At 39.5% G+C, this 15,011-nt stretch overlaps 1 non-coding gene across 1 annotated transcript; it reads left to right on the forward strand.

Moving 5' to 3' along the window:
• The first annotated feature begins 6,943 nt into the window (after positions 1-6,943).
• Trnav-cac (transfer RNA valine (anticodon CAC)) lies at positions 6,944-7,017 on the forward strand. Its single transcript has one exon. It is a non-coding gene; the product is annotated as a tRNA-Val (tRNA).
• Positions 7,018-15,011: the final 7,994 nt, after the last annotated feature.

Genomic DNA, 15,011 nt, shown 5'->3' on the forward strand with positions numbered 1-15,011 from the left:
CAATTCCCTTGCTCAAGCCAATAATTGCATCACTCTGAAATATCAGTCTCACTCCTTTCTCTGGTACTTCCTGCTCTTTTCATTTATCCTGTTAGCATCACTACAAGATTTTTGAACCATACCAGGTCCATCAATCCCAAATGATTCTACATTTGTCACTCTCCATCACCATCTTCACCTGTAAACCTAATGGTACTGGCTTCCTCACCCAAACCCCATCCCTCCATTCTTACTGCAGTGGAAGATAGGCCCACACATCGCCTGTGTTCCAGATCTCGCCCCTACCTTTGCTCCTGGAATCACTCCCTAGCCTTCACCCATCATCAGCATTTCTTTCTCCATGGGTTTTTCCTATTAGCAATGGATGTGGGTAGTATCTCATTTTTTGTCTACCTTCTCTTGATCCCATCTTTTCCTCTAGCTACTGCCTTCTTTCTCTGTTCTTTTTCATGCAAAATTTATCCAAAGGTGCCTTGATTTGCAAGGCCTGCTTCCTCCAGCAAGGTGCCTGGACCCTTCACTCTACTGAGTTGCTCTCAAGGTCAACAATGACCTGTCGCCAACCCAACTATTCTTAATAGCGTCTCAGCAGCATTTAACCTAGCTCACTGCTTCCTCTTTGAAAACTTTCTTTTGGCTTACACATGTTGTTTTCAAACAACTTTACTCGTAGAGCCCCTAAAATTTTTTTTGTAAAATTTTGTAGACTCTTACACATCTCTAGAGTTGACATCTATATATTTCATCATAAGTTTAAATAGTTGCGAGGGATAGAATTTCTAGTATTTCATAAATATTGACATCTTAAAATAAAACTGTTATATTGCTCTTTTAAAATGTGCCCAGTGGAATCTAAACACCACAGAAATTTGATATTCACCATAATCCATTTGGAAAACACAGACTTCTTTAACAAAATTTACATTGTTCTCTTCATCCTTGAATTTACATTTTCATTCAACAGTTCACACACAAAAAATCCCAATATACTTTATCACTCTACCAACTGCAACTAAATTGTTTACAAATCAAAATTAAAATTAAAAATTCTCTAAGGCTCTGTACATTAAAATTTTTCTTTTAGATTCAGTTATCATTAGTTATTTAGTTATTTATACACTTTACCAAAATGGCATAAATATTACAGACTACAAATTTTGATGAAGTATTAGCCTGAAAAGAAAATTGTATTGTAACCATAAATTCTTATAAGTAGGTTAGGGCTCCTCCCTCCAATTAATTCATGAATTCATGGATACTACTACTTATCATTATAATGAGACAGTTTCAGCACAACTCTCCTATTTTGTCTTTTTAAAAGATGTAAGTGCCAAAAGGTTCATTTACATAAATGAGATAGAAACTTTACCATAGGAATGCTGTTCAATTCTTTGAATTCCTTCTGAGTTACATGTCCCAAATCACAGTGTAATTGATTACGATGTTCTCCAAAGATCTAAAGGTGCTAGCTGGCACCTCAATTAGGTTCTCCTGATATTTGGGGGAAAGCAAAAAGCTGGACATCACCTGATTCACACAAAGACGTGTTACCTAGATATTACAGTATTTCTAATTTTTCAGTGTGTGTGGGTGTGTGGGTGTGTGTGTGCGCACACACCTAGAACGTTTTTATAGGGCTGGGCATAGCACTATAGTAAGATTTGGGGACTATGAAACTGGGAGATGGGTAATGAGAGGAGGGTGGAATGTGGAATCTTCTTTTTTCTAGACATATTCTCAGATGGGTATTTTTGAAGTGGGAGAGTACATTCGAAGTGGGAGAACTACCTTCCCCTTGGAAAATCTGTGCGTACTTGTAGCTCTCTGGTTCTCCTCCTATAGTCTTTATTTTTCAGTCCCTTTGCTGACTGTTCCTTTTCTGTTTCTCTCCTGTTGAGTGATCTGGCCATCCTCTCTTTTCCCCTCTATCTCTTCCCTAAGTGATCTTTATCAGTCCCAATGCTTCGAGTGCTGTCAAAAAGCCAATGCTCCAATCTTGCATCTCCTCCATGACCTCTCCCCACAAGCTCAGATTCCTATAACCAACTTCCAATATGGTTTTCTACGTGAATGCCTACTTGACATACATAAGTCATGTCTGAGAGGAAGATCATGATTCTTTAGCACCACTTCCCACTATAATCTTCCATACCAGAGAAAATAAAGGATACCCTTATCAACCCAGTTGCTTAATCCTCAAACCAAAGAGTTAGTCTTCCTTTTCCTTTTCCATCCATGCTACTTTAAAAATGTATCTGGAGTCTATCCATTTCTCTTTATCATCTTCACTATTCTCTCTCTATCCTGAGATAGAGCCACCACCATGCTGGCTTACCTGGAGGACTCAATACCTCTGTGCTGGTCTCCCCACCTTCTCTATGATCCCTTCCACCCAAACGATCTATGCTCCACAAAGCAGTCAAAATTCCTTTTAAAGACATTGGTCAGATTCTGTTACTCCATTGCATAAAACATTAAATGTTCCAAACCCTTTGTCTGGGTCCCCAAATCCATGTGGTCTGGACTCTGTCCATCTTTTTGATTCCAGATTCACGTCTGTATCTTGCTCCTGATTCACTGAACTCCAGCACACAGACTCTCTTCTTGGTCCTAACTTGTGTTTCTCTCAGGGTCTTGCAGTTGGTGGTTCTATTGCTATCTTGTTTTCCTTCCTAGGATCTCAGGTCACAGAGCATTTTCTTCTAGAGGACTTCTAATCATCTCCCTCTATCCAATTATCCTATATTTTTAGATAGTAAACATCTTATTAGAAATGAATTAGATCTGTTACATACATGAACTCCAGGAAGGCAGAGATCCTTCCTGCCTTATTTATGTGTTTCTCTAGTGCCAAAAATAATACAGGTAAATGACAGGCACATAGTAGATATTCAACTAATGGTAGTAGAAGTAGGTAGATGCTGTTATTGCCCCATCTAATTTCCCTTGGATTGATGATTACTGGTCTGTCCCTTGGCCAGTGGCAGACTGGGGTGGGGTTATAAAATCCTGCTCCCTTGTCTCAAGGCAAAGCAGACTTTGGGGAGCCTGCATCATAGAGAGGCATCCCTCCTGACCAGGGTCTTCTGGGACATATGGCTCCATACATCACAGCCTGCATCTGGTCTCAAGCTGGGCTTCTGTGGTAACTGGGTAGGCCAGTGCTTATCACCAGTGTTTTACTAGAAAATATTCATGGAGTTTATAAACCTGGACTCTGTTGTATTCTTGTAGTGTTAAATCCATTATATTTATTTGCTCAAAGATAGAAGTGAGAATTTTTCTGACCTTGCATTAATTTAATGATGATCAGAGAAGCCACCTACTATTAGCAGAAGAAACAATGACAAGGAGAAGTGGTTGTATTTCTGATTAGAAAAGTTCTAGAATTCCTTTCTATCCTCTGATGACATATAAGGCAATGGTAGGAGGTACCCCTGTCCGAGTCTTGACAATCCTGAGTTAGGCGTCCTCTGCCACTCACAGGTCAACTCTGGGGTCTGAGAAGAAATACACAACACCTCAAAGTCTCATTTTTGTCATCTTTAAAATGAGGAAAACAATACAGAGTTGCTGAGTGAAATAAATCAAGTCTTGTATGTGAAAAGAGTCTGGTAATTACAAAACACCTCATAAAGGTGAGGTGTTTGGGGGTATAAAAGTGACATTCTGCTAGCTCAGGAACTGGAAGGTATTAAAGTGTTCTTATAATATGAAGAAATCAGGAAAATTGTATCAGAATTACATGCATCTTGCTTTTAGTTTAAATTTATTTTATTTATTTTGTTAAATTATTTTATTTTATTTGTTCTAATTAGTTGCACATGACAGTAGAATGCATTTATACATTTTGATAGATCATACATAAATAGAGTGTAATCTCTTATTTTTCTGATTATACATACTGCAGGCAGTCCTCATATCAGTCATGCAGTTATATGTGTACGTGAGGTGATAGTGTCTGTTTCACTCACTCTCATTAAACTGATACACAAAAAATGATGCAAAATTGTACGTATTTGCAAGGTACCATGTGATGTTGTGACACGTGTATATGCTGTATAATGTTTAAGTCAGGGTCAACATATCTATTTTCTCAAACATTTATCATTTATTTATGATGAAAGTATTTGAATTCATTTCTTTTGACTTTTTGAAGTATATAGTGCATTTTTGTTCTCTTGTTCCTGCTGTGCAATAGCACCTTGGCACTTCTAACTGCTATTGGACTCTGAGAAGTTGTTTTTGTAGGAAACATTTTTTCATACTTATTAAATAACAGCAGACAATAGCAGAGATGGGTAAAGGTACTTTGTAAATGACAGAAAGTATAACTGTTACAAAAAGCACACACACGCACACACACACACTGTAGCTCCAGTGCCTTCTGAGTAGTATTTGGGGGAGTTGAAGAAACAGTATTTCCTTGGATTTATTAGCAGAGGAAGATCCCCCAGGGCCACCAACATAAGGCTTTAATTATTCAAAGATTGTCCTCTGGCACCTCAAACATTGCTAAACACAGAAATAAGAAAAATGAACATACTTCTGGTGGCAAAGAGAGACACTTTTGTGCAGGAAACAACAGTGAAAGGGGGAACCCCAACCTTTGAGGGATGCTGAAAGTAACTTACAGCCCAGGGGTGAAGTCCTGCCCGGAGAAGATGGAAGAAAGCACTCCAAACAGACAGGGAAAAGCCAAGAAACAGAAAGAAAATCAATGACAAGAGACAAAAGAGAGGAGAAAACAGCCAGGACAGAGAGGGTAAGAGAATGTTAGAGAGTGGAAAAAGCCAAGGAGCTCAGTGGAGGCAGAAAACTGAAGGGAGACCAGCCAGGGTCCCCTGACAGCCACGCCCTCCTTGATGCCCCAGCAGGCAGAGCACACCAGGCCAAGTCCCTCAGTATCCCCATCTTCAGCACCAGGATCAAGTGCCTGATGGGGTCCTCCAATGCAGTAAGCCCTCCTCTGACTCTTGTTCACTGTCCCCACATGTGTCCCTCCCACAGACCCCTGTGAGAGCCCTAAGGGCAGGCTGCCTTCATAACCTCAGTGCTTGTGACTTGGATAGTGTACACTGTTCTCCTAATAACAGTTCAAGAAAATCTGCTGAAGAAGGCAGGAGGACTCTTTATCCCAAATGGTACCATTTTTAATGGCCTAGTTACTTATATGGTTAAGATACCAGTTCTTCAAAGGACCCCACTGGCATCTCTATTTGAGTGTGCCAGAGTCTGTTCTGGGCAGTCGAGAGCCCAGAACACAGTCAATAAAGCAGATGATGATAATGGAGGGTTACACGGGGTCACGCTTGCTCAGTGCCAGGAGCTGGGTAAGTGCCTTACATACACCATTAGTTAATCCTTGCAGCAACTCTGCCCTCGAGGAAGGCAGATCAATGATTTAATGGGAGAGGCGGAGAAATACATTACTAACAAACAACAAATAAATTATAATACGGTAAGAGAAAAGCGTGGGAACCAGAGACTTGGAGTAATTTTACTTCTCTGCATTGAGGAGAGCTTGCCCTAGAAGAAGCAGCCAGGTAAAATAATGGGGTTGTTCCTGTAAGTTCAAAGTTATTTATTTCTCAAGGAGAAAATAGCCCAAAATAGAGCAGGAAAAGTTCTTCTTTGAGTATTAGCCTTGCAAAGCGACAGAAAAATTCAGCAGTGTATTTTGCACCGCTGAAAAGCGAAAGTTCTACTTTAAGTCTTATTATTTGGGAAGGATATATGAATTGCTCAGAGGTGTAAATATTATTTATGATGCTTATATTTAACTAGGACGATAGTATTATTACTCTTATTTCTCCAGTTTATTATAGATTGGTATTAAGGCAGGACTATAAAGCTCTTTGAATAAATCATTTTAATTGCCTAGTAATATGAGTGTTCATGTTAATTAAGTAGATATTTTGCACATGGCAAAGAGAATTCTTTGAAGGTGTTTCTTTGGAAAGACAGCCTTATAAAGTGCCCTTTGTGGAATAAATGACTTTGCTATTATCAAGTCGAGTACCTTGCAACTACTTTAAAAATTATGGTGAAACACTTCATTTTGATCTTAAAATATAGACCTGCCTGGTACAGAGTGGGCTCTGAATTAGCTAGGAATTGAATTTACTGGGCTGGAGGAAGCAGCGTGGCAGCGGGAGGGCGCTCAGGTGAGGTAGGGAAGGACCTTCCAGCTCTAGTTCTTGTGTGGCTCTGCTTTGCGGAATGGTCACAGGAAAGCCATACTGGTTCTCTGGGTGTCAGTTTCCTTTCCTATTAAATGCAGCCTTTGAACACTAGTTCTAATAGGCTTTTAGCTACTAGTAAGACCTAGCTCAGGACCTGATTTTGTCCCCTCTCATGGAACAAACCCAGACTCATGGTCTGATTGGACACCAGAATAGCAGGCCCTGTCCCTCCTTGACAGTGGATAGTAGGAGGAAACACACAGCTTTGGAGATGTCTTAAGAAAGTTGCTCTTTACCTTGGAACTTAGAAGTGTATTAGAAATAGATTTTTCTTAGAAAGTGATACTTATTATGTTAAAAATGTACCAAAGTGACAAAATGTTAAGAAGTGGTGGTAGGATATTGAGTCATTTAAATTTTCTTAATATTTTTATATACTTTTCCAGTTTTCTATAATGAATTTATGCCATGCTCATGTTTATGTACATATCTAGTGTATGGATTTAGGAAAAATAAAAACACTTTGAAAAAAGGAGTTTTGCTAATGTTCTTAAAGTATCATCAATGAATCAAACTCAACATGGTGCTTGTTTCTTATTCTGTGTATGACTTTTGAGTTTTATAAATGCTAAGATCAGTAGCTTGAGGGTAAAGAAGGAATTAGTGGTTACCCAGACCATCTCTGGTCAGGCTTTGCTTTGCATTTAGAGACCTCAACAAAGTTGACTAAAATGCTTTATTAAAGAAGATGTATGGGCTGGGGATGTAGCTCAGTTGGTAGAGTGCTTGCCTCACAAGCACAAGGCCCTGGGTTCAATCCCCAGTACCGCAAAAAAAAAAAAAAAAAAAAAAGATGTACAATGACAAATAAGCCCTTAATAAGGTGGTCAACATCATGAGTCATCAGGGAAATGCAAATTAAAACAATGAGCTACTCCTACACACCCACCAACAGGGCTAAGATAAAAAGACTGACAATACCAAGTGCTGTAGTGGCTACATTACCAGTGAGAACACAAAATAGGTCAGTAATGTTGGGAAAATTTGGCATTTCTCTAAAAACAAATAAACATACACTTACAGTTGTGACCCCACAATTCCATTCTATGAACTTTTATGTGTGAAGGTTCACAGTAGTGTTATTAATAATAGCCCCAAACTGGAAACAAAGCAGATGTCCATCAGTAAATGAGTGCATAAACAAAATTTGTTTATATCCAGGCAATGGAATAACATAACAAAAAGGAACAAACTACTGATACAAGCAGCAATGTGACTGGATTTCAAAAATATTGTGTCTCCATATGCATAAAATATCTAAAAAAGTCATATCTATAAAGATGGCAGGTTGGTTGCTGGGAAGTTGGAAACTTGAGCTAACGTTGGATGTTTCTAAGAACCTCAGTTCCTGGCCTTTCAGTCAGAGCAAGGTAGGTCTTCAGCCCCACACTGAAGAAATGCTAGAATAACCCTTGACAGACAGGGCACCCAGTCTCAATTAGACCACGTGTAACAAAGGTGAGCTCACCACTGTTTGGGGGAACTTGCTTCATACTTGGTCGGTTCTGTTAGATAGTTTTTCCCTCTCTTCCATCTATTAGTTGGCGCTCTTCTGCCTGGCAAATGATGGCATGTGGGTGGTGTAGAAGAATTTCAGGTAATTTGCAGGAGAAAGGGGAAGATAGTGGAAGTGTTTAAAAATTGTGTTGTATTGCCAGGTTGTAGTGCGCATGCCTGTAATCCCAAAGGCTCAGGAGGCTGAGGTAAGTGGATTGAAGTTCAAGGCCAGCCTCAGCAACTTAATGAAGCCCTAAGCAACTTAGACCCTGTCTCAAAATAAAAAATACAAAGACCTGGGGATGTAGCTCAGTGGTTAAGTGTCCTCAGGTACAATCCCTGGTGTTGTGGGGCGCAATTTTAAGAACAGACCGATTCACCACTGAGAAGTCCAAATCTGAGAGTCTTTATTAGCCAGCCAGGTGACTGTCTCACACATGCCTAAAATGACTATTGGGAGAACAGCCCCATCCATAAGTTTGCAGGGGTTTTTATACCATAAATCGGTATATCAATCATAAGTGTCTGTTGCTATGATTCAAAACTACAGACTAACATCATGAGATCTAAAATCATAAGCAGACAAGGAAGTGGGTCAGAAAGAACTTAGTACAAGTTAAAGGATGATTACTAACATCTAGACAAGCACTGTTGACATGGTACATTGTCTAAGAAAAATAGAAATTAAAAAGAGAACAATTTTACATTACATAAGAATTGCCATTTTGCGTTGCCAAACATGCTGTGCTAAGCAACTGTTGATGGGTACAGAGGTGGGGTGCTGCCATGGGAAAAGCATTTCCTATATGACACGAAGTCTCAGGGTAAAATGGAGTCTGTTTAGTCACTGCCCATATAGTGTGGCCTATAACATTTCTATGGAGTCAAATATGTCAACCCATCACATTGGTACCAAAATTAAATAAATAAAAAAATTTTAAAAATTGAATTGTATTACTAAAACTCATTGAACTCAAGAGAAGTGAATGTTGTAGTACATAAAATATACCTAGTTAAAGCTGTGAAAAATTTAAATCAAACGTTGCCTAAGACTCCCTTCGGGGGGAAAAATGTTGGTGGGCACTTAAGATATTTCTGTGTTTGGTTTTGGAAAGTTTATCTGCAAAACTCTTTTTTCTTTTTTTAAAAATTGCTGGAATTGAACCCAGGGTCTTCTATGTTAACCAAGTTCCCTACCATGAGCCGTGCCCCTAGCCTCTGCAAAACTATTTCTTGATGCGAGTGTTGTGAAAACAGTTTAGATTTTGAACTGGGTGGTCCATGAAGCTATCATCAATGATGTAGCTGCTCAGATCTGGAAGTTATATGCAAAAAAAAACAGTACTACTTCAGTTTTTGAGGGGTGGAAGGAGAGGAAAGCAAATACCAGAGCCTCGAATGTTCTCAGACCTGGGTTACTCCATCTGATGATAAGAGAGCAGCATTTAGGATATAATAAGTGTTTTACAGTGATTGTTTCATTTAATCCTCACAACTCTGAGATAAGTACTATCATCATTTCCATTTTAAAGATGAGAAAAGTGAGGCACAAGGAGGTAACCTGTCCAAGATCACACAGCTAGTGAGAGACGCTAAACAGACTTGGACTCAGGCAGTCAGCTCCCATTCTCCTTCCCACCATGCCTTTTCCAGCCTTTCCAGTCTGCAGTTGTATGGGGACTTCAAAGGACTGGCTCATCCAACATTGCTTATCCAGTTTTGGTGGGACTGATTGCATGCTGGTGCCAATCATCAGCTGTTACAAACAGTATGGTCCTGGGTTCCCCTTTGTGGGTTGCTTTCCTTTTTTTGAATAGCCCTTTTGAAATTCTTTAGAGAAGTACCCTTATGTTCTTTACATAGTTCAACACTTAATTTTCTGTTAATGAACTTAATGCAACACTGGAACTGAAGGTGAAATTGTTGGATGAGTGCAAAATTAAGTGTGTATGTGAGACACATGTTCTAGGCAGGGTATTTCCAGACTGAGCTTAGCTCCGTGATGTGATAATAGTCTCTCTTCAGCTTCACGTCAGAGCCTGAGTCAAGCATATGAGCTGCCTTCATGGATAACAGAAGAGGCAGGGGCAAACTGGCTCTGGAGCTGAGACCTGCTGAGTATTTGCACAACTAAATTGGCAGGATCTTCTTAGTTAACGATGGCTAACCACTTGTCCCAGAATATCATAAAGTTGGTGATTTAAATAATCTCAATTTCCAAACCCATCAATCATAGAATTATAGTCTCAGAATAAGAATGAACTGCAGATCAGACCACATCCTATGTGGAAATGCTTAAATAGCTTTTGACACAGGTCAACCAACAACAAAGACCTATCATTCTACAAGGGGACTTAATGTTTTGGGACAGTTCTATGAGAAAGTTCTAACATCTGTTAATTGCATCTTTTATACCCTGGACAGCTATAGAGCTATATTTTTGAATACATTAGCTACTAGCCACATATGGCTCTAGAGCACTTGAAGTGTGGCTAGTTAGAATTAAAATGAGCTGCAAATGGAAAATACCAGATTCCAAAAACATGAAAAAAGTTTACATTGATGACATGTTGAAATGACAACATGCTTGATATTTTGGGATAATATATATTATTACAATTAATTTCACCTGCTCTTTTCCCTTGTGGAAACTAGCAAGTTTTAAACGACATATTGTACTGTATAGCACTGCTGTGCAGTAGAAGTCTGTGCCCTTTTGAAATGGCAGCCTTCCGACCTTTAGAAGACTTATGATTTCCATAAAATATTTAAGGTTAAACTCCAACTTCCTTTAAATGTTCTTTATTTAAAATAATTTCCTTCACTATTAAATGTGTTCCAGTTTTTCAGTCTCTGTATTAAGTTGAGTACTATAAACTAGGACTATGATCAAGATGTAACAAATCTTTTAGGGCTATTATCTGTCTTATCTTAATATTACATTTTGTTTAAGAAAAACCAGCTAGTCAGATTGTGGAACCAACCTAGATGTCCTTCAATAGATGAATGGATAAAGAAACTATGGTATATATACACAATGGAATAGTATTCAGCCATAAAGAAGAATAAAATTATGGCATTTGCAGGCAAATGGATGAAGTTGGAGAATATTATGCTAAATGAGATAAGCCAATCCCAAAAAACCGAAGGATGAATGATCTTGCTGATAAGTGGATGATGATACATAATGGGGGGTGGGAGGGAGGCAAGAATGGAGGAAGGATGGACTATAAAGAGGAAAAAGAGGGGTGGGAGAGGTGGGGGGAAGGAAAAATAACAGAATGAGTCAAACATCATTGCCCTATGTAAATGTATGATTACGCAAATGGTATGCCTCTACTTCACGTACAACCAGAGAAACAAGTTGTACCCCATTTGTTTACAATGAATCAAAATAAAAACAAACAAACAATAACAAAAAAACCTGGCAATTATACTATTCAATGTTCCTTAACTTGGGATACGTGACCGTGGCTGAATGGGCTCCAGGGGATCCACAATCCACCTGAAATAGTAAATAATTCATTACTGTGGACATTGTCTACGAGATTCTCTTTAGTTTTAGTAAGATTTTCAAAGATATCTGAGAGTTTTAAAAAGTAAGAATTATTCAATTGTATCAAGGCTACAAGCACTGAAAACTCCTGGGATTTTATTTTTCAACACAACTTTTTAATCTCAATCTCCCACCCTTTTATATTTAGTTTTAAATGGATGATTTTGCCTTTATCTCTATTCATTCCTTCTTCTCTGTGTCAGCCTGTTATTTTCGTTTGATACCTTTTGCCTCTTGGTTCATCTGGCATTTAATGAATCAGGCTTCTGTCCCAGCTCTGTCACACCTACAATTTTGATAAGCATGTCTTTTTGTCTTCATCCATCATTGAGTGAAATTTTGGTCTGGATAAGCCATGGATAGTACTTGGGAGTTTGCCACAGTCACTGCCCTTTGGGAAGGTCGTGATTCACCAAGCAGCCAACCTTCCTTGGGTCAAGTTGTTAGTCAGGTTCAGATCTACTGAACTGTACTGTAATTCATGTCTTCAGCTTATCTGCAGGATGTCAAATTCTTTGCTGAAATCAAGATACATTTTTGTCTATGACAGTCTCCTGTTCTTCCTGAACTGAAAGTCTGTCAAAGAAGCAAATGTGACTGATTTGGTAAAAGACTGATTTGGGGAACCTCTTCTGGCTCCCCAGGATCACTGCTGAGTGTTTTCTAAATAATTCTTTCTACAATGTTGCTAGGGGTTTGACATCAAATTCTCTAGGTTGTAGTTTTGGGAACCTACTTCCCCTGTAATCTGATGCCTTTTTGAAGTTTGGACCAATTGTCTTGATAAAAGTTTCTTTCAAAAGTTAAATTTACACTAAATAAAAAATGAAAAATAACAGACTTTTAAATTAGCTGAGCCACAGTAACATAATGGGGAAAACAGATAAGGTGCATAAAGTCAAAAGATAAAGTTACACAATACCAGTGGCCTGGATATGGTGCTATAAACTGCTCTAATAAGTTCTATCAATCTGTTTAGGCTATTTACCACCCAAAGTAATTAAATTTATTACAATTTATTTTGTTGACCCTTATGTTTTCTTATTTTTTGTTACAAAATCTAGAATAGCTAAATACATTTCCTTTGAGAGTCATAAACATTTTCTTTTCAATCAGAAAAAGTCAGGATGTTTGCTCTGCTCACATCTCAAGAGCTATGGAGAAAGCCTACATTCAGCTCTCAAGTATTCAGGGCCAGTAGTCCTCAATCTTGGATGCACAGTAAAATCCCCAAAAGCTTTAAACATCCTCATGCCTGGGTCACACCTCAAGATTAGGATTTCATTGGCCTGGGTGCAGTTGGGCATCAAAGATTTCTAAAAAAATTCTCCAGGGGATTCTAAGGTGCAGCCCACACCACTCATTGAGGTCAGTGGGTCTCAAAGTAGAGTTCCCAGCCAGCCAGCAGCAGCATCACCTGGAACTTGTAAAAAATGCACTTTTCTGAGCCCCTATCTCAGATCCAGGGGATGGGGAGCCCTGGACGGGTGCTAAAAATTAGCGTTACAAACCACCCTTCAGGTGATTCCAACACGACACTCAGGTTGGAAAGCCACAGCCACAAATTCTCTTTCTCCTTGGACAACATCATCGGCCAAATGTAATTGACCCTAAAGACGTGTGGTCTGAGGCTGATTAAAGCTCTTTCAGGCCATCGGAAGTCACGCAGAACACGGATTGTTCAATTTCCCTGTCAGCCAGGGACCTAGCCCTGCACAGGGTCCCAAGGACACTTCCATCCAGTGTTTGACCCATAATGGTTGATGCAAGGTCTGCTGTGTGACGGTGCTAGATTGCTGCAGGGAAACAGAAGAATACCACTGCTGCCGACATTACAACGCAAATTTTACAACCATTTGAGACACTTTGAGGAAACAGACGGTAAACACCAGTTGGCAGTTAGAAATCAGAGGAAGATCTTTGGCATTGTGCCTGGGAGATGGAGGGTCAGAGGTAGTTGGAAGAAACTGGCCCGGACCTGTACTCTCTCTCCATGGCTAAAAAGTCAGTGTCTTAGAAGGAGGCTGTGATGGCAGCTGGACTGGACTTGGAGGAACATGTAGCCATTCTTGACTCTTCTTTCTGGTATATGATCTTGAGTGGTCCACATAGTTTCTTGTAATCCCAGTTATCTCACGTGTAAAATATAGGAACAATCACCCCTACCAATGGAGTTGTGAGGATTGAGATACTACAGTCACCCAATGTGATATTTTTACTTTATAAAGGTGACACACATTTAGTAGAAACCAAACTTTGAGTTTTGAATCTTTTCCTGAGACTTGCCATTCTGGGTAGTAGCTCACAGTCAACCACAAAAGAAAACAACCAATTACACTCTACAATATACTGTGTTGCTAAGTTCTGACGTTTAGCAGGTTAGGTGTATTAACTGCATTCTTGACATATTTTCCACATGCAATGGATTTATTGAGATAGAGCCCCATCATAAGCCCAGGAGTATCAGCGCATGTGAAAATACATGGCATAGCACTTGACAGTGGTGCTATTTAATCAGTTATCCACCACCCCACAGGAAGTAAGCATCATGTCTAGCTAGTTTACAAGAACTAGGGCTCAGTAAAACTATGGAGCAGATAGCTGGTCTGCAGAGCATCATTAATTCCTGGTTCCAGAAACTTTCTTCTTTTCCCATGGCATCTTTCTTCCCCTCTCAAGCCTGGACCTTGACCTCTTTCCCTTCTGAAACTCACTGTTGCTTGTCAATCAGTTGAAAGAGAGCTAATGTGCTAACAAGGATTCCACCACAGGGGCAGTTTAACATCACCTAAATCTTTTCACCCCAAAGAGGGAAGGGAAACCACATGAGTGAGTGCCTTCCTCACAGCACAGAGTTTGATTTCATATTTGTGCTTATTTAGTCCACATAAGGGATATTGCTGTCATCTCCATTTTAAAGAGGGGGAAGCCAGTGATGGCAGAGTCCAAGAAACGCAGACAGACTGTTGGGAAATGGTGTTTTTCCCCAGGGAATGCGGTTTTGATGTAGGTTTCAGGTTTTGATTCCCCATAGGGTTAGCATAGATTACAGGAAGAATAAAACACACAATAAAGTTTATTTTCAAGTTCATGTTCTATCTGTCTAGTTGGGGGACAATATAACATTATTGTGGACAGCCAGGAAGTACTTCTTTCCCCTTCCTGGTTAGAAAAATCCAAAATATCCCAGCAGATTGAGTTTATGGGTTTTTCATTGGTCAATCCTTGATAAAGACTTACCTTTCTTAACCCACCTGAGAAAATAATCACTCCCAGGTGCAAGGTAGATAATTTCTCTCCAAAAGGATACTGGTAGTGGCTGAGTTTTGCTTACATCTTATTACATTAGTCAGGGTTCTCCAGAAAGACAGAACTGATAGACTGTAAGGAAAGACATACAAAACGGATTTCTTAGGGGAATTGGCAAGTTTACGGAGGCTGAGACATCCTAGGAAATGCCATCTCTAGAACCAGGAAAGTGGGTAGCATGACTCAGTCCAAGTCCGAAGGCTTCAGAACCAAGGAAATCAGTGGTGTAAATCTAATTCTGAGGCCAAAGGCCTAAAAGCAGGTGGTGCCACTGGTACAAGTCTCAGAATCAAAATACTAGAGGATCTGGGGTTCTGACATCCAAGGACAGGAAAAGAAGAGTGACCATGCTGACAGAGAGAGACAGGAAGACACTGTCTTTCTTCCAGCTTTTTGTTCCATCC

The sequence above is a fragment of the Sciurus carolinensis genome, chromosome 8 (assembly GCF_902686445.1).
Source record: "Sciurus carolinensis chromosome 8, mSciCar1.2, whole genome shotgun sequence".
Lineage (NCBI taxonomy): Eukaryota > Metazoa > Chordata > Mammalia > Rodentia > Sciuridae > Sciurus > Sciurus carolinensis.